This window comes from Spermophilus citellus (genome assembly GCF_964194105.1).
Source record: "Spermophilus citellus genome assembly, chromosome: 4".
NCBI lineage: Eukaryota > Metazoa > Chordata > Mammalia > Rodentia > Sciuridae > Spermophilus > Spermophilus citellus.
In genome coordinates this window covers 230,071,555-230,091,850 of record NC_138185.1, presented here as the reverse complement: position 1 = coordinate 230,091,850, position 20,296 = coordinate 230,071,555, and the positions used below count along the sequence as shown (strand labels likewise).

Here is a 20,296-nt window from a genome sequence, read left to right as displayed (position 1 = left end):
CTTACTAGTTTCCAATGCTCACGATCTATTCTTTCCACCTCTACAATTTTTTGCATTGCCACACATGATCTCTTGGTGACACTCCATTTCTAAATCTTAGTATTCTTCCCCAGGTCCCAAATGTTCATGCCCATCTCACATTTCAAAATGCACTGAGACCACCTGCAAGAGTCAGCACTGTCCTAACAGTCCCAGGGTCACCCAAAGTCCAGGTAGAGAATCTCTCCTGAGGCTCAAGGCAAACTCCTCACTGTGGGAGTAAAGTTCAAAACCAAGTTACAGGTGTCTGATATATAAAGGTGCAGAGTCAACATCTCCAATTTGAAGTTAGAAATGAGGCATAGAATAAAGGGATGGGAACAAAATGAGACCAAAGTCCAGCTGGACAAGCAGGTCCTGTAGCTCTGTGTCCAGCATCTGGGGCACATGGCATCCTCTGCTTTACCCACAGGGCTGTGCCGCTCAGCTCCAGCGACCTTGCTGGGTGCAGCCTCATGGCCTCTCTCGGGGCTGGTCTCTGCTGGATTCATGCAGTTTCCTTGGCATAAGTTCCATGTTGCTGGCATCTCTTATTGGGGACTGTGCCCCTGGAGTTTCACCTTTCTCCTCACATCTCCATGCACTGTCCTCTCAGGGGCAGACCACAGGGACTGTGACCCTCCAATCTCTGATCTTCCCACCTTCCTTGGAGTCTTGTTGGAAGACCTGCCCCTACCTCCAGTGTCCAACAATCCTGCAGAACCTGCACCTCGGGGTTGGCTCCCAGGTCTGCCACCATCTCCAGCAGTGACCTGGCCTCCTGGGACCATGGCCACAGTGGCCTCTGCCTGCCTGGGTGGCTGAGAATGGTGAAATGACTTTCTACCCGCCCTGTGCAATCAGGGTGTCCCGTGGTCTCTTCTCACCTTGAGCCTGAGATGGGTGTGGTCCTGCCAATTTCTGAGGTGCTGCAAAGCCATCTTTTATCTTGTTTACAGGGAGAGTATTTAGCATTTCTCTAGTGACAGTTTTGTCTTAAGCAATCCCAATTTATTTAGCCTGAGTTTTATTCGCACATTTCAAACAAAACTAAAAGTTTTCCACACCTTTCTGCTCTGCTCCTCCTCCTCATTATCACACTAATCTTGGCTAAAACCAGGCAGCCTTATCCATGCCTCTGCCTGAAGGCTGTGCTGTCCTGAAAGTTCCTCTGATATTTTAACAAGTCCATCCCTTTAAACCAGCTTCACAAAAAGAATCAGGACATGGGGGAAATGTAGGCAATTCTTTTAATCTCCACAGCTCCCATCCCTTCTCCCCCTATGAAACTCACATACAGTAGTCTAAATCTTTTCTAGAATGTGTTTCTAAATCTGTATTATCTTCCAGAGACTTCAAAAAGCTCCAAAAGTTTAGGAACCACAAGTCATATTAGTTGCAAAGACCTCTCTTATGCATACCTGTTTCTATTTTAGTCAATATTTGTATTGCTGTGATCAAAAAGCCTATCAAGAACATGATGTGGGACAAAAGGTTCAGTCCACCACCATCTGCTCAGGACACAGTTAATGCAGAACATCATGACAGAGGTGTTTGGAGAAGGAAAGCTGCTCATGACAGTGTCATGAGGAATCAGAGAGGGTGGGGGGAGAGAGAGAGAGAGAGAGAGAGAGAGAGAGAGAGAGAGAGAGAGAGAGAGAGAGAGAGAGACTGACTCCACTCATCAGGCACAAAAATAAGCCCCAAAATATAAATACCTCCAGGGACCTGTACCTACAGACACACCCTAATTGTCTACATTTACCAGACCCATCACTCCCTGTTGCTGCATCAATCCACTGATTTATCCCAACCTTCAGAATCTGACCCTGTCACCTCTACAAATTCTTCCAATGTCTCACACAAGAGGGTTTGGAGCACCTCACATCTAAACTAAAGCTTATACTCACCTTCCAACATGGCTCTTTGAAAGAAGTGATAGGAAGGGGATCTTCAGAGAATCCTGGACCTACATCAGTAGATGCATGTGAGAGGGCACAGGCTGGGCTTCTGTGACCTGCCCAAATGATAGCTGTGGCATGTTAGGGCAACATTGTAGCAGGTGACCTTGTGGGCTCCGTGATGGGGGTCAAAGAGACAATTTAAGTGTCCAAAAGAGAATCATGGCAGTAAAAGTAGATGACAATATTGATTCCTAAGGCCCCTGCTATAGAGATCACACACAGAGTTCCTGCTACAATCCCCAAAGTGTGCCTTTCCAGACTGGAGGTCACATGTGCAGTCCACCTCCTCAGGGTCTCATGGTGAGGAGGGCTGGGCTGGGCTCTGTGTGCCACCACCACTCTCAGGATATCTCACCAAGATCCAGGACTCAGTGACATGTGGCCATGGAGAGCAAGTCACAGGGTGTTGTTTACAGAGACCTGAGTTTGGGCACAGGTAGCCCCTCGGTCACATGAACTTGAGGGGCCATTTACAGAGACCTGCCATGACACCAGTAGCCTACTGGGTCCAGGTGAGCTTGCTCCTTCTGAGAAGCTTTGGCTGTGCAGATGGACTGAGCCAGCAGGAAGGTCCTCTCTCCAACATGGTGGGGACACTGCAGTGATGGAGAAAGACAGATACAGAGAACAAGGTCTGCCCCACCTGGGGAGCTGGGAGGGCTCCTGCAGGACACTAAGCCCACACCCCTGAGCTGAGGGCCTCTCACCAGATGCTTCTGCTTCCCTCCTGAGAAGGCCCTTGCTCCTCACTGCTCTCCATCATGGGCAGAATCCACAGGACCAGCTGCCCCTGCAGGACCTCGTCTCTCCACAGGAAAAGGCAAGAACCAGGCCTGAGTGCTCTGCCAACAGTGCTAGGAGTGGACCCAGGTGAGCAGGGTCTACACCCCACTGAATCACAGTGTGTGCAGCTTGTTGAGCACCAACCCTCCCAGGGACGTCCTTGTCACCACACAGTCCAGAGCAAGGTCCATGGAGAAACGTGAAGTTCAGTCATGAGTCACCCAAAGTCTTCCAGCACCTGATGAGCTTTGGGTCTAAGGGAATCTGCTCTGAATGACATAGATTGCAACATGCATATGTTCCATCAAACTCTGGAACCCCAAAGCTGACCATGAGCTTATGGTGACTGCACATGTATTAGAATCATGATTCTGTATCTTAGGGTAAGATATAGGTGTGTATAGCCTGCACTTCTGTGATCTGTTCACACACACACACACACACACACACACACACACACACAGCCATTAGCCCTCTAACCTCTTGGAGGTGAGCCTGGTTACCAGTTCCCAAAGCCCTCTGTCATGTGTGGATATATCCTGCTCCCTGGAAAGTCCCACCACATACCACCCTGGAATAGGGCTCCCTGGACCTGGTGACATGCACCCCAGGCAGGGGATGGACCTTCCTGGGGGCACAGCCATTAGCCTTCCCCAGAGCAAGGTGTCTCCCCTCCCTCCACATCCTGGATACAGCCTCCCCAAAGCAGATGCCCAATGAGGCCCCAGGTTGAACCACAGACCTGCTCACTCACATTCAGGGTCTTATCCAGCTGGAAGGGGTTTTCTAGGATGGGAACCTGCTCTGGGGAAATTGGAGACATCTGGTTCTTCTTCCTTTTGCTGGAGGTTCCTATATGTGAGGTCTCAGGGATTCAGGGAGGAAGACGTGGGGCAGCTGTGTCTGAGTTCAAGACCCACTCTAATTTTCTGTCCCCAGTGTCCTCTCCCAGGTGCAGCTGTAGAAGTGGGGACCTGGATTGTGAAGCCCTAGCACATATTGTCCCCAACTTAGGATGTCTCTGGATTCTCCATCACCAGTGGTTACTGTGGGAGCTGGATCCATCAGAGTCCAGGGAAGGGACTGCAGTAAATGGGGCTCATTGATGGTAATGGAGATACATCTTATATCCCCTCCCTGAAAAGTTGTGTCACTGTGTCCAGAGACCATGTAAGGACCAGTTGTCCCTACTGTTGAGCTCTATGACCCGTGAGAATGAAGCTGTGTGTTACTGTGCAGGACACACAGTTTGGGACTTAAGGGGAACCCCAGGCACAAGCCTCCCTGCATGGTAGCTAAGTACAAACAGGGCACTAAGACCAGCAGGGAGCTCAGGACCAGCATGGGGATCAGAATCAGTAGCAGAAAATCAGGACTTTCAAGGGAATCTCAGGGACCAATAGGGGTAAAGCTCAGGGAAAGCAGGTGCTCTGGGAATCCATGAGGGACTGAAAGGGACCCAGGAGCAGGTGCAGAGAGGAAGCCGGGAGTGAAGGGCTTCCTGTAAGCCTGTGGGGTTTCCTCTCCTTCTTTACATTATAAAACCTCAGAGAGGTTTTATAATGCAATGCACCTGCTGTAGAGGACCTGGGGAATGTCCAAGCCCCTAGCAGTGAACACACTCTGTTAACTTTTCTGCATTTATAAGTACATATTTTCTTAATCTCATTCTTATGAATTTATCTAAGAAGTAAACACACCTTGAACACACCTGAAAGTAGACTGCAGTCTGCACAACTCAAGGGTCTTTAAAGAATGGAAGCATCATTACCCTCATCTGAAGGTCAGTCTGCTGACGGTGTCATCAAGAGGGACAGCTGCATGCGGGACTCTGATTAACAATGAGGGCTTCCTGCCTGTCCTCGTGGTCTAAGGACTTCCAATCCTTCTGCTGCACCACCAACAGTCCTGGTCCCCTGGCTTCTCCCCATCACCCTGGACAGCCCCTCTGCCTGGAGGGAGCAGGGAGGACAGCCTGACTGGACTCAGGGCAGCATCCAGGATCCTCAGCGCCAGGAGGCCTTGCTCAGGGGAGGGGTGTGCAGCAGCATCCCTCTCCTCAGCTCTCCTCTGCTGCACTTGTGGATTGTCCTGCTTGAATTTGTTCAGGTAACTCCTAGGGACATGGTCACTGACTGATTTGGGACAGCTGTGTGAAACCGAGCTCTAGTGAGGCAGAAGACAGCACCTTGATACATGGGTTCCAGGTGGCATGATGGATCCCAGGCTGTGCACACAGCTCTCCTCCTCTGGTGATGGAGAGCACTAGCCCAGACACTAGGGAAAAGGCTCAGAAAGAATGAGCTCTGCACACAGAAATCAACCATTTATGACTCAGTCTGCACTTTTCCATAAAACAATGGGCAGCACAATAGAGCTTCCATCAGGTGATATGTGCACATGCAGCAAATGAAATTAAACCCCTATCTCTCACTATTCACAAACTCCACTCAAAGTATATCAAGGACCTAGGAATTAAACCAGAGACAGTGCATCTAACAAAAGAAAAAGTAGGCCCAAATCTCCCAACTTTCCATCATGTCTGATTAGGCCTCAACTTCCTTAATAAGACTCTTATAGTGCAAGAATTAAAATCAAGAATCAATAAATAGTGACTAGGGATGTGGCTCAAGTGGTAGCGTGCTTGCCTGGCATGCATGTGGCGCTGGTTCGATCCTCAGCACCACATACCAACAAAGATGTTGTGTCCGCCGAGAACTAAAAATAAATATTAAAAAATTCTCTCTCTCTCGCTCTCTCTTTCTCTCTCTCTCCAAAAAAAAAAAGAATCAATAAATGGGGTGGGTTCAAACTAAAAGTCTCCTTCCTACCAAAAGAAACAATCAGTGTGGTGAATAGTGAGCCTACATTTTGGGAGCAAATTTTTACCACACACATATCAGATAGAGTGCGGATCTCAAGGATATATGAAGAACCCAAAACTCTAAACACCAAAGAAACAAATAACCCAATCAATAAAGGGGCTCAGGAACTGAACAGACATTTCTCAGGAGAGGATATACAATCAATCAACAAACATGGAAAAATGTTCCAGCAACCCCACAGCTGCAGGAGGGAGAGAGGCAGGACATGGTGCTGCTGGCCTTCATGTGCAGGAAGAGGTGGCCACAAATGTGCAGGTGCACCTTCTACTGACAGGCAAAGGTTATATCCTTCCCTGAGTCCATGGCAACTGCCTCCTTATGAGGCAATGCCCAAGCCAGCAAGGTACTATAACAGTTCGGAAATGTCCAGGCCACCAGGCAGGCCCAAGCCATGGTCTCCCAGAAACTCATTCCAGGAGGCAGAGATCCTTTTGAAGATCAATAATTTGGCCCACAAAAGCATTGCGACCAGATGTGGCTCTGTGTTCTGAGAGCCTGGGGAAGTCACCAGCCAGGGAGGACAAGAGATGAGAAGTGGGGTAAGGGAGGACAAGCCTTCCCAGTCAACATGGCCCCCACCCCATAGCACCCTGCCACATGGTATCCACATGCATTTGGTGTCCAGAAGGAGGTAAAGATGGGCCTGGAGAGAGAGAGAGAGAGAGAGAAAATTTTTAATATTTTATTTTTTAGTTTCGGTGGACACAACATCTTTTTATTTTTATGTGGTGCTGAGGATCGAACCCAGCACCCCGCGCACACCAGGCAAGCATATTACCTCTTGAGCCACATCCCTAGCCCCCTGGGGGGCCATTTGCAGAGCAAATTCTGGAATCAGTCTGTCTTGAACTTAATTGCCCTCAAGACTGGAAAGACCTAGACAGAGCAGCTCTTGAGCCCATGACACTTTTGAAGTGGAAGGCATTCTTCTATGATGATGTGAACAGCAGGGGATCCTAACCACACCACAAATGTTATCCTCCCAGCTGAGTGCTTGCAGGGAGAGGGGGTCTACAGTTCCCCTGGGGTACAGGCCACAGGCCCACCAAAGTATTTCAATCAGGTGTGGCTCTGTGCTCTGAGAGCCTGGGGAAGTCACCAGCTGGGGCAGGTACTGTCTCTATACCAGGATTAATGTAGACAGCCAGGGAGGACTTGCCAGTTTACTGAGAGAGTAAACAAGGTGTAGAAGGGAAGGAGTCTCATGAAGGACCTAGGGCCGCACTACCAAGGAGTTGATCTGGGATGGACTAAAGAAGGAACACAGAGCATGAGTGGCACCAGCACATAATGGCACACTGGATGACTGGATTTTGGTCACCCAGGATACAGGGACACAAGCAGCTCAAGCCTCTCTGCTGCCCTCAGCCATGGCAGTTATATGAAAGCAGGACTAAGGAGGCTTGCAGACAGCTAGTCAGAGACTGCAAAAAATGTGCACCTTTTCTCTCCATTGGCCCTTTGAGTGGTACAAGGACCTGTGAGCAGGGAGAGGGAGGGAGGGGTACAGGGACCTGTGTGGAAGGACAGGGAGGGAGCGGTACAGGGGAGCTGTGAGCAGGGAGAGGGAAGGAGGGGTACAGGGGGCCTTGGGTCCTCAGGGGTAGGAAGATGCAGGAAGGAGCTTCCCAAGACCCTGCTGAGGATGCCCTGCCCTTCAGGATCCTAACCCCAGTTATGTGGACCAGAGCAGGAGGTGCTTTGAGCCTTGTGCAGGACCAGGAGTCACTCAGGAAAGGCTCAGGTGGAGGTTCAGGCCGCAGCCTGGGAAAGAAGTCAGCCTGTCACTCATGGGAGAGGAAAGTGCTCCTGTGGGACCCTGAGGCCAAGCATGGGCTCATGAGGAACATGGAGTGCTGGGTGCAGGAGGAGGGAAGCTCAGGTCCCCAGGCTGCCTGATTTGGTGATGGAGGAGTGCTGAGCCTCTCAGGGAGAAGTCTGTCCCCAAGCAGACCCACAATCTGAACCCCACCTTGCCCCTGTGCCTCTCCCAGGAAGCAGCCTAAGGCGAGGTGACCTGAGGCTCTGGCAGACCCATGGTGCTTTCCTGTCACAAGGCCCCTGGGCGACAACCCCATCAGGAAGGATTTGGACAGAGGGTATTCAGCTGAGCCCCAGAGGAGGCCACTCCTAGTCAGGAGACATGATGGAGCAGTGCCACCTCTCACAGACCCAAAGAGAGGAGGGCAGGGTCTCATGCTCCTGGTCAGAGGGAGCCAGCTGGCCCACCAGGGTGCAAGGTGTATGACTCCTGGGCCTAGGTCTGTGTCAGGGTCTAGGGAGTCACTCCAGCAGGTCTCCCACAGGGAGTATCACCTGGTGGGATCACCATAAGCACGCAGGCCATTGCGGCTCCCAAGGTGCCCCAGGGCCACCACAGCTTCTCTGGACAGCCAAGTGGGATGTGGGGCCAGCAGGCCGAGTGCAGCACACTGTCTCCAGCTGTCCCACAGGGAGGAAGGAGTGTCACCAGGAGAGTGAGAACTGGACACTGTCCATGTGACTGAGCCCAGCTCTGGTGGGGGAGCCCACCCCATGCCAGCAGGGTGGCAACAGGACATCAGAGGAGTCACTGCAGGGGACACAGGCTCACACTGACTTGGCACAAGGCTCCTGCTCTGGGGGAGCAGACAGGGAGAGGGTAGTGCCAGGGAGACCTGGTTGAAGAGGCTCCCAAACCCAGGGATCCGAAGAGCTGAGCAAAGGGGAGGGGGTGAGGAGCCCCAGGGCCCAGGAAGCTGCAGAGCTGAGCAGAGTGGAGGCAGGAAGGAGCCCTGGGGCCCAGGGAGCTGCAGAGTTGAGCAGAGGGGAGGGAGGGAGGAGCCCGGTGGACAGGATATCTCAAAGGCAGGGATGAGGGGCCAACTTTGGATGCAATTTCATGGCCCTGTTAATGTCCTGAACTTAGAAACAAAGTGTCACAGGGGCTTAAACCATTTTCCCAGTCCGGTGGGATCTTCTCCTCCAGGCTTAGAGGGCAGAAGGCTGAGACCAGGGGTCACAGGGCTTAGCTACCTCCCCAGGCTCCAGGGTAGACTCCAGGCATGTCTTGTCCAGCTACCGAGGGGAACTTTACAGATGGCGGGAGTGCCAAGGTGGCCCCTCAGCACTTGGCCAGTGCAGGGGAACACTGGGGCTGATGTAGGAAATGACCACAAACCAGCAGTTGAAAGCCACAGGAACTTGTCCTCTGCCAGCCCTGGAGGGCAGAGGCCAAGTCCAGGGGTCCCAGGCTGAGATCCCTGCATAGGCTCCAGGGAGGCTCCTCCTGCCTCTCCAGCTCCTGGGGCTCCAGGTGGCCCTGGGCTGGTGGCCCCTCACTGCAGTCTCTGCCTCCGTGTCCAGGTGCTACTCCTTTGTGCCTGTGTCCCCTTCTCTGTCTCTAGTGAGCACACTGCGATTGCATAGGGCCACCCTTACCCAGGATGGTGTCATCTTGAGATCATTACCTAATTATATCTGCAGAGACCCTAAATGCAAAAGAAGCCCTATCCCGAGGTCCCAGTGCACTTGGGGTGCTATTCAGCCCACTGGGGTTGGACATGGGTAGGCATCCCAGGTGGGGAGCAGGGGTGTATGGGCAAGCCCATGTGGGATGCCTGATAGACTTCCAAGCAGGGTGTTAGGCAGAAATCTATTCTGGGAGCTGGTGTGTGCTCATCTACAAACGGGGGAGTCATCCGCAGGTTGGAGTGTGTAAGTCATGAGTCAGATGAGACCATCTGCCCCAGGTGCAGAAGGAGGCTGCCCTGGGAATCTAGGCAGGACCTGGGAAAGGGCTAGCATTTGGCAGGTGGAGGAGGAGCATTCTGGAGATAGGACAGCTGGACCAAGGGAAGTGGAGAAGGGTGAGTGCCTGGCGTCCTGTTGTGGGGTCACGGGGACATGACAACTGGTTTGGTGCCAGGGCCCCTGGAATGTGGGAGCAAAGGGCGTGTGGGGCTCTGTGCCCCCACAGTGTGTCTCAGGGAGAGCTAGGTCTTGGCTGCATAGAGGCCACTACCCTGTCTGCAGCGGGAGGAACCCTTGGTGTGGGCCTGCAAGAGAGCAGCACCTCCTACCAAAATCCTCTCCTTGGGGAGTACCCTGACAATCCTGCTGGCAGAAAGCAGTGGTGGCAGGAGAGGCGCAGGGTCCCTGGCACCACTGTACTCATTGGAGTGGCACGTGGGCAGAGGCCGCTGAAGGAGCCTACAGGAGGCTGGCGGAGTGACGCCCAGATCATCTCAGAGGGCGGAGGAAGACGCGGGGAGGGACTCTGGTGCCTGTGAAAGTTTGGGTGCCACGGCCAGGTGCGTGAGGCCGGGTAGGGTCAGCAAGTGAAGCTCGGAGATCAGCAGTCCGTTCTTTACAGGATGCCTGTGGGTAGAGCCCTGTCCAGCGCCCCATTTGCCTGCCCAGGGATCCCCGTGCCTCCCCAGCGCGCCCTCTAGGCCTGCTGGGCCAAGACTGTGCTCCCTATGAGCCTGCCTGGGCGAGCCCTGTGGACTCCCAGTTGCAAGAGGGCGCTCTTCTGCAGTAGGAGAGGAGCACAGTGTCCCGCTGCCCAGGGAAGCACCTGTGCGAGGTGAGAACCCAGGAGGGCTGGGGAGCCGAATGGTCGGCCCTAAGGGGAAGTCTCAGGGATGCCTGGTGGGGCTCTGGCAGTGACCTGGGAGGCTCTCTATGGAAGCAAGGTCCTAAGGGCTGCTGCTTCTCCTACTCCAATGCAGAGAGCACAGGGCAACTCCTGCAACTGCTACCTTGGCTCTGCAGGACAGAACAAGTGACATACCACCACCTAGGGCTCTGTTGGTTTGGTGAAGCACAGAGGGAGGGATGAGGGAGGGGAGGGCGGAAGACAGTTGCTGCCCTCACTTGGTGGACCCTTCAGCCTGAGTGCAGTGGAGTCCCAAGGAGCTGTGGGAGCAGGACAGGATGAGGGCTGAGGAGCATGTGAGCCGCCCCAGTATGGGAGCCCTGGGCTGCTGGGCCTCCTGGTGCCAAACAAGAAGGGCCCTGTGAACTGAGTCCCACCAAGGGCAGGCGTGGCCCAGCAACCCAATTAACAGGAGCATTAGAAGTGAGACCTTCTGGGGGAGAGGTCTCCTGGGCAGAGAGGCCAGGGTGTGTGCTCGGGAGCCAGCCACCTGCAGATCGCACCCCACCCCAGCCTCTGAGCCGGGCCCACCTGGGCAGTGGCTCAGCTTAGCAGCCCCTGCTTCCCAGGCTGTAGCTGGGGGTCCTGGAAGGTGGAGAAGTGGTGGGCACACTGTGCCACCAGAAGGAAAGGGCACAGGGACTCCTGGAACCTTGCCAAGGAGTGCCTCTTCAAGTGACAGGGCACCTGCATGTTCTGTCGATATCTTGGGTCATGCAGAGTGCCAGGTGGCAGAGGAGCCAGGAGGGGCACAGGCTTGGCTGGGTCCTTCTCTGCATCGCCATGTCTGCCTGGGTGAGGCTTCATGAGCAGAAGAGGCTGTCCTTGAGACCACAGAATGTGTCACACATCTGGGAGCGCCCAGCCTGAACAGTCCAGCAGCCCTCACCAGATGACCAGGAGAATGGGACAGGGAACAGGGCACTCACAGCCCTGTCGTCCTCCCAGGCCATGGCGTCCCCCAGGATTGAGACTGTCATCAGAGAGAGGTACAGGATGGAGGAGTGTCCTGTGTGGGAAGAGGAGACCAGGCAGCTGGTGTATGTGGACATCAATGCCAGGACTGTGTGCCGGTGGAACCCAACTCTGGGGAGGTGTAGGCCATAGGCCTGAGTAAGTGGACCTGGGGGCTGCAGATGTTGGGCCTGAGGAAGTGGGCCTGGGGCTACACACTGTGGGCCACAGTAAGTGTGGGTCTGGGGGCTGGAGACGTTGGGCCAGAGTAAGTGGATCTGGGGGCTGCAGATGGTGGGCCTGGGGCTACACACTGTGGGCCACAGTAAGTGTGGGTCTGGGGGCTGGAGACATTGGGCCAGAGTAAGTGGGCCTGAGGAAGTAGGTCTGGGACCAGCAGACAGTGGACCTGAGGAAGTGAGTCTGGGGGCTACAGACTGTGGGCCTGAGGAAGTGGGCCTGGGGGCTGTAGATGGTGGGTCAGAGGAAGTAGGCCTGAGGGCTGCAGATGGTGGGTCAGAGGAAGTGGGCCTGGGGGCTGCAGACTGTGGGCCAGAGGAAGTGGGGATGGGGCTGCAGATGGAGGGCCAGAGGAAGTGGGTCTGAGGGCTGTAGATGGAGGGCCAGAGGAAGTGGGTCTGGGGCTGCAGATGTAGGGCCAGAGGAAGTGGGTCTGGGGCTGCAGACGGAGGGCCAGAGGAAGTGGGGATGGGGCTGCAGATGGAGGGCCAGAGGAAGTGGGTCTGAGGGCTGTAGACCGTGGGCCAGAGGAAGTGGGCCTGGGGGCTTCAGACAGTGGGTCTGGGGGCTGCAGAATGTGGTCCTGAGGAAGTGTGGGTCCCCTGGAGCTCCAGTTGTTCCTGGAGAGGGAGCTGTGAGACCATCCTATGTGCCCAGGGGCCCATTCCCCTGAGGTCCTGGGGCTCATTTAGCTATGAAGCTGTCCTGCCTGCCCATGGCCCGTGTCCCCTGAGGTCCTAGGGCTTCTTGTTACCTTTGTCATAGGTGTCCAGCATCACTCATGGCCTGAGGGTTGCAGGGGCCCAGCCGGGGCACCTGCTTGCTCAGCACCTGGCTGCCTGCTCTGGAGCCCCTGGAGTGTGGGCTGTCACACCCTGGGCACAGGACAGACCGTGGGGGTGGGAAGTCCTGGTGTACAGGATGGACCAAAGATGTGCTCGCTGTCCTCCAGACAAAGTCCTGGAAACGCTGACATCCTCCTGGCGGGTGTGTGGAGCCCGCACCTGGCTCTGACCCCGGGTTGTGCCACACACGCACCTGTCCTGACTCAGGAGCCAGGGTGCGGGTGACTGTGCTTTTTCCAGGCTCATGTGTGTGCGTGGACCCACACACCTGGGTGGTATCTGTGTGTCTGTGGGGCTTGCAAACCTGTATGGCTGATGACCCCTGTAGGCTCACACACCTGTGTGGCTGATGACCCCTATGGGCTCACACACCTGAGAGTTACCTGTGTGTCTGTGGGGCTTGCACACCTGTGTGGCTGATGACCCCTGTGGGCCTTCTGAGGAGCAGAAGCAGCACTCTGGGAGCATCCTCCACTCACCCTCACCCTGCCCAAGGGCAAGTGCCACTGTCCCCCTTGCAGATCAGGGCTGGCCCAAAGTCTGTGTCTGGCCTCAGGTATGCTCCTGTGGAGCCTGCCCCAGGTCCAGCGGTCCTACCCGAGGGCTCAGGGGCACCCGCGGCTCTCACACTGGCACTGATGTGAGGAGACACCAGCGCTCTCCATTTCTGCAGTCCTGGTGGCCTTGCAGGCAGGCTCAGCAGCCTCCAGTCCCATCTAGAGGCCCTGTGGTGGCCGTTGTGGGGAGGGGGGCGCAGTTGTGGGGAGGGGGGCGCAGAGAGGTGGTCCACGCAGGCCCAGCAGGACTGGTCCTGTGCTGAGCCATGCTCTGTGCCCTGACGGTGCCTCCCAGCAGAAGCCCCATGGGTGGGGTGGCACTGTCTCCTGGAGAAGCAGCAGCTGGGCCACCCTGCTGTCCTGTATCCTCTGTCCTCCCAGGAGACCCTGGTGGCTGTGTGGCTCTGTGCACAGTAGGCAGCTACATGGTGGCTTCTGGTACCTGCCTTGGCCTCCTGGACTGGGAGACGGGGCAGGTGGAGTGGGCGGCCTGGCTGGACCATGACAAGCCCCACAACAGGTTCAATGATGGGAAGGTCGACCCCACTGGGAGGTTTGAGGCAGGTGAGCTGCTGAAAGGACTGGCTGTGGCCCGGTTAGCCGAAGGTGGCCCAGGCCACCTGGAGAGTCTGTCGTCATGGCGGGTGCCGGCTTTTTGGGGACCTCAGGAGCTCTCCCCAGGCTGCTGGCAAGCAGCACCTGAGGTTATGCAGGTGCTGGGCAGCCCACAGGTTTCCTCCTGCTCCAAAGCCCACGGCTTTCATGTAATTCTTCCTGGGTCCCTGCCCAGAGAGGACCCTGGGAGGGTCGAAGCCGCCAGGGTGGAGCAGCGGCCAGGGCTGCTGGCCAGAGGCCATTCACGTGCAGCTGAGGGCCCTGCACCTCTGCCTGAGCAGGCCTCTTCCCAGGTAGAACATCTCTGGGGTCCCCCCTTCGCCCAGCACAGAGGCTCATTCACAGATGCTGCCTGAGGCCCATCCTGCCTGCTGTCCCCCAACTGAGGGTGACCACAGCTCTCTGCCCAGCAGGTCTGTGTGGGGTGGACAAGGCAGGTTGGGGTGCTGCCCACTGACCTTCCACTCTCTTCAGGCACCATGCCAGAGGTGTCCGCTCCAGGAGTGTGGGAGCCGGGGCAGGGTTCCCTGTATACACTCTATGCTGACCGCTCTGTGATCAGACAGCTGGATCAGCTGGGCATCCCAATGGGCTGGACTGGTCCCTGGACCACCTCACTCTCTACCACGTGGACAGCCTGGTCTACTCTGTGCAGGCCTATGACTACAACGTGCAGACAGGAGGCCTGGGTAGGGGCCTCCCTGGCCAGTCCCCCACGCGCTCCCCAGGCGAAGGCCTCCATGGCCAGTTCCCCACACCCTCCCTAAGGTATGGGCCTCCATGGCCAGTCCCCCATACCTTCCCTGCGGTAGGAGCCTCTATGGCCAGCCACCCACACTCTCCCCAGGTGGGGTCCTCCGTGGCCAGACCCCCACATCCTCCCTGGAGTAGGGGCCTCCCGTGGCCAGCCCCCCACACCCTCCCCGGGGGAGAGCCTTTGTGGCCAGTCCCCCCACATCCTCCCGAGTCCCCTCCTGGGGTCCCAGATGCACCACCAGGTCTGTAACTCCCTCCCATGGTTGAGGCCATGCAACATGATCCTCCTGGTCTGGGCTGTGAGGGGCCACGTGCCTCTGTCCTGCTGCAGCAAACCCATGGCTGGTGTGCCAGCTGGAGCCAGAGCAAGGAATGCCAGATGGGCTGTGCATGGACACCACAGGGACACTGGGTGGCCTGCATTGACGGAGGCAGGGTGATCCGCATGGACCCTGACACAGGTGTGTGCACAGGGCAGTCAGTCAAGGAGGGGCCATGGGGTGCTCTGTGCTATGGTGTTCAGGGTCCAGGAGTGGGAAGGCAGCACCACATGCTTGTCCAGCTACAGGGTGACCTGTGCAGATGGCAGGAGTGCCAGGATGGCCGCTCAGCACTTGGCCAGTGTAGGGAACACTGGGGCTGATGTAGAAAATGACCACAAACCAGCGTTGAAAACCACAGGACCTTGTCCTGTCCCACCCTGGAGGGTGGAGGCTGGACCAGGGTCCCAGGCTGAGCTCCCTGCACAGGCTCTAAGGAGACTCCTCCTGCATCTCCCAGCTTCTGGGCTCCAAATGGCCCTGGCTGGTGGCCCCTCAGTCCAGTCTCTGCCTCCGTCTCCAAGGGGCTCCTCCTCCTTCACAGGCTGAGGAACCCCACCTTCCAATGCAGCTCAAGCCAGGCCTCCGTCCCTGGGGTCAGGCCAGGCTCAGCTCTGGCAGGGCACTCCCCACCTGACCGCTGTTCACAGCTGACAATAAATGTGGCCACCTGAATGTCATCTCTGCAGCTGCTGCCCTGGGATGTGCCCCCCTGGACTGCCCCATGCTCTGTCCAGTGTCACCCATCTTCAGGGTCTGTGTTCCCTCTTCTGTCTCTTGGGAGAACACGGCCATTGCATGAGGGCCACCTGACCCAGGAGGAGCCCATCTCAGGACCCTTCACTAATGACCTCTGCAGAGACCCGGTTACCACACCAGGTCCCACTCACAGGTTCTGGGGTGCAAATGTGGCCAGGACTCACCTCTTACAATGGTGTCCAGCTCCCTCCAGGAGCCTGGCCTCTCCAGCTCCTGGGCTCCAGGTGGCCCTGCTGACCCCTGCAGTCCATGAGTCAGGGCAGAGTTGGGGATCAAGTGCTGCAGGTGCCAGGCAGAACCAGTAGGCCCAGGACCCCACTGGGGAGTGGGCACTGTCAGGCCACCTTTGTTCCTGCAGCAGGCGGGTGGCTGGGCTCCAGGGATGTACCTGAGCTTTATTCACAGGGATGCGGCTGTGCACCCTGGAGATGCCAGTGTTCAGGGTGACATCCTGCTGCTTCCAGGGTGGGGGGGCTGACTACCCCGGCTTGTGTGTGACCTCTGAAGCAGACAGCCTGAGTCCAGAGCAGCTGTTGCGGGAGCTGCAGGCAGGACACGTCTTCAAGGTCAGTGGGGTCTCCCTGCCAGGGTCAGCTTGGCTGCCAGCCACATCTGCTCAGCCAGGTGTAACAGATCTTAACCTCAGGGACCAGAGTATGCTTGGCAGCATGCATGGGGACATCTGTCCACCTGGAAAACAGCCCTCCCGAGGCCCCACGTGCCCTGCTGTGCACAGAGACATTTACAGGAAGTTTAGGAAGCTGGCGTGGCTGGCACTGCCATGGCTGGCACTGCCAGGAGACTCAGCCGCGCCCAGGGACTCACCTCCACCCTCTCCTTCTGCAGGTCATGGGCCTGGGGGTGAGAGGCCTTGTGTTCTGCCACTTCACTGGCTGAGGAACCCCACCTTCAAATGCAGCTCACACCAGGCCTCCGTCCCTGGGGTTGGGCCAGGCTCAGCTCTGGCGGGGCGCTCCTCGCCTGACCGCTGTTCACAGCTGACAATAAATGTGGCCACCTCACTGTCATCTCTGCAGCTGCTGCCCTGGGATGTGGTCCCCCCCCCCTCAGGACTGCCCCATGCTATGTCCAGTGTCACCCAGCTTCAGCTTGTAATGGCCCCGTGTGTTCTCCAAGGTCCCCACGGGTCACCTGCACTCTGCAGAACATGTGGCCACACTGGTATCTCTGAGGTTGGCCTCTCTGCCTCCACTTGGTGCTGGGTCACTGAGAGCAGGATCCTGAGCATGGGCTGTAGCTGTGCTGGACATGCACAAGTCCATCTGCTAGGGATAGAGCCAGACATCAGGTGCCTTCACAGCACTGGGTGCCCAGTGCCTTTACTTCCCAAACAGCCTATTTACCCCTGAAAGGCACTTGCACTCCAGCAGTGACCCAGTCCCCGGCCCAGCCCTGGCACCTGCCCACTGCCTGTGTCTGGATGGCCTGCTGTGGATAGGACCTGCCCACAGAGTCCACACTGAGTGACCCTCTGTATCGGCTTCTCTCACTGAGCCCCATGTCTCAAAGTCTGTCCCACTTGCAGCACGTGTCAGAGCTGCAGTCCTTTTCAGAGTTGAGTAATATTCCACCATGTTGATGGACTCGTCCTGTTCCCCCATTCCTCCTCAGTGGACACTTGGGTCACTTCTCCCTTCTGACCCTTGTGCATGGTGCTGCTGTGAATGTTCACACACAAGTTTTCATTCCAGCATTTTGTTTCTGGGTCTTCAGGGACATACCTAGTCTGGAGGTGCTGGTGGAATGGGAACTCCCTGCATAACCGTGTGAGGCCCCTGCACACTGTCCCTCCACAGGGGGCTCCATGCTGCCCTCCCACATGCACATGCTAAGAGCGATGAAGAACTTTGAGTCCCTGACTCCAGAGGGCTCAGCACAGAGCTCCTGGAGGTCCCCACACAGGTGGCCTACAGGTGCAGACGGCGCCGGGAGTCTCTGTCCTGGGGTCCCTGTGGTCATGGTGGCAGAGTGCAGCTTGTCCTGTGGGCAGGGGTGGGCAGTGCTGTGACCAGGAAGGGCTGACCTGGGACTCGAGCCTCCATCTGGGAGTGAGGCCTGTGTGGAGTTGGTACTGGCCGAGTGGTCAGTCCTGGAGAGGGGCGGCTGGCCTGGGAAGAGGGAGAGACCTGGTCTCAGGTGCAGCCCCTGATACAGGGTGATGAGGGGCCAGGCGGGGAACCTTAGGGAGGCCAAGCAGGGGCCCAGGAAGTGGGCATCCTCCTGATGACCACCACTGTCTGCTCAGGGGCTGGGAGTCTAGGAGGCAACTGGGCTTTGCCTTGTCTACATTGGAAAGCACTGGTGTCCACTGTCTATGTGGTGCTGGTCTGCGCCACACAGAGGGCTGGAGAGGAAATTTGTAAGACAGTGGACGCCCGCGCTGCCCCAGGCCAGGGGGCGGGGTGCCAGGTCCTCACTAGAGTCTCCCTCCTGCCCGCCCTGGCTGCGCAGTCTCTGTGCCTGCCTGAACAGACGGTCAGCCAGGAGAGTGGTCACCTGGGCCAGCACTCACCTCTGTGGGAGTGTCCACAGCTTGCCAGCTGCCTGCCCCAGGCCTGCAGGGACCCCTTCTATATATGGATATCACATTAGAACCAAAAACCACAGAGCAGCTATTATATCAGTTTTCAATGCAATATTATGTTTAACATTTGATACAAAAGGCCACAGAGTAGCCATATCAGTTTTTGATACTATAGGATGGACATAATAATAGTATTAATCACAACAGGGCAGCTATTATGTTACTTTTAGATGCAACAATATAGATATCATATTAGCTGTGAAGGCCACAGGACAAATACTGTAACAGTTTTATTTTTTATTTTTTAATTTTTTTTGATATCAAAAATTGAACTCAGGAGAACTCGACTACTGAGCTACATCCCCTGCCCTATTTTATATTTTAGTTAGAGATAGGGTCTCACTGAGTTACTTAGCACCTAACTTTTGCTGAGGCTGGCTTTGAACTTACAATCCTCCTGTCTCAGCCTCCTGAGCCACTGGGATTATACACATGTGTCACTGCACCTGGCCCTAGATCAGTTTTAGATCCTATATTATGGACATCATATTCATATCAGAGGCCACAGAGAAGCTGTCATATCAATTTTAAATGCTATATTAGTCTTAAAGGACACAGGGCAGCCACTTTATCAGTTTTTGATGCTCTAGTATAGATATCATATTCAATACTAGTATTGAAGCCCATGGAGCAGGAATTATATCACTTTTAGAAGTAACAATATGGATATTGCATTAGTATTATATTATCATAATAACTTGAAATGCCATTATTTTATTTTATTAATTAATGGATATCATTTTATTATAAAGGCTACAATGCAGGTATTTTAATAGTTTTGGAAGCTAGAGCATGAATATTAACATTAAAGGCCAAAGGGAAGCTAGTATGTTAATTTTACATGTACTGTTCTATGGATATCATAATAATATGAAAACCACAGGGCAGTTATTATATTAGCTTAAGATGCAATAATATTACATCAATATTAAAACCCACAGGTCATGTATTATGTTTCTTTCATATGTTATAGTATAGATATTATATTAGTATTAAAGGTCACAGGGAAGCCAAGTAGTAGTTTTAGAGTTTATACTATGGATATGATGTTGGTATTAAAGACAATATGCAACTGTTATATTATTTACAATGATAAAGTATGGATACTACATCAGAACTATAGGCCATAGGACTGCTATTTTATTAGTTTTAAATGCTATAGTGTGGATATCATAAAAGAATTGAAGGTCACAGAGCAGGTATTTTATTCATTTTAGATGTTGTAGTATGGATTTTATATAGTATTAAAAGGCCACAGGGAAACTATCACTTCAATTTTAGGAGATACAGTGTTGATATTATTAAAGACCATAGGGCAGCTAGTATATTAGATGCTATATGTGGATATTGTATTAATATGAAAGGCTACAGGAGAGCTATAATATTACATTAAGAGGCCAAAGTGTAGTTATAATACTAATAATAGTGTCACATGCAGCTCCTATAGTACTTAGTATAGGTGCTTTAGTATGCACACCATATTAGTATTAAAGCCCAGCCAGGCAGTGGCACATGCCTGTAATTCCAGTGAGTTAGGAAGCTGAGGCAGGAGGATTACAAGTTCAAGACCAGCCTCAGCCACTTAGTGAGTCCCCAAGTAATTTATCAAGACCCTGTGTCAAAATAAATTTTAAAAAAATTAAAAAGGGCTGGGGATGGGGTTAAATGCCCCCTAATTTCAATTCCTATTACCAAAAAATATATTAAAGCCAAAACTTTAGTTATTTTATTAGTTCTATATGCTATACTATGTAAATCCTATTAGTATTAAGCTACTATACTCATTTTAGATACTGTAGTTTAGATATCATATTACTTTATTAAATCCCAGAACTACAGGCATTTTGTTAAATTATTTTAACTTTAGATGCTATAGTATGGATGTCATAATAGTATTAATGTCCACAGGGCAGCTACTATATTACTTTAGATGACATAGTATAGATATTTTATTAAATTTAAGGCTAAAGGCCATAAGGATGATATTATATCCATTTTAAATGCTATATTATAGATATATTATATGGATATTATATTAAAGGCCACAGAGTAGCTATTATATTAATTTAAGATGCTATACTAAGGATGTCATATTGGTATTAAAGGATACAGAGAAGCTATAATATCAGTTTTAGATGCAATCATATGGCTACTACATTAAGCCACAGAGTAGATATTATATTAGCTTGAGATGCTATAGCATGGTTATTAATTTAGTATAAAAGACTACAGGGCAGCTATTATATTAATTTTGGGTGCTATAGTTTGGATATATTATTAACATTAGAGGTTACTGGGAAGTTATTATATTAGTAATAGAATTAAACCCTCAGTACAGTTATTATATTAGTTGTAC

The 20,296-nt window shown here is 53.6% G+C and overlaps 2 pseudogenes across 2 annotated transcripts in view; one reads left to right on the top strand and one right to left on the bottom strand.

The window, feature by feature from the left end:
* The window catches only part of LOC308647399 (tropomyosin-like), a 33,168-nt pseudogene extending 21,926 nt beyond the window's left edge, over nucleotides 1–11,242 (bottom strand). The window contains exon 1 of the transcript in view: nucleotides 11,179–11,242. The product of the transcript in view is annotated as a tropomyosin-like (transcript). The remainder of the gene's footprint in view (nucleotides 1–11,178) is intronic.
* Nucleotides 1–16,232, top strand: part of LOC308648323 (regucalcin-like) — a 254,205-nt pseudogene extending 237,973 nt beyond the window's left edge. The window contains exons 5-6 of the transcript in view: nucleotides 15,741–15,901; nucleotides 16,182–16,232. The product of the transcript in view is annotated as a regucalcin-like (transcript). The remainder of the gene's footprint in view (nucleotides 1–15,740; nucleotides 15,902–16,181) is intronic.
* Nucleotides 16,233–20,296: the final 4,064 nt, after the last annotated feature.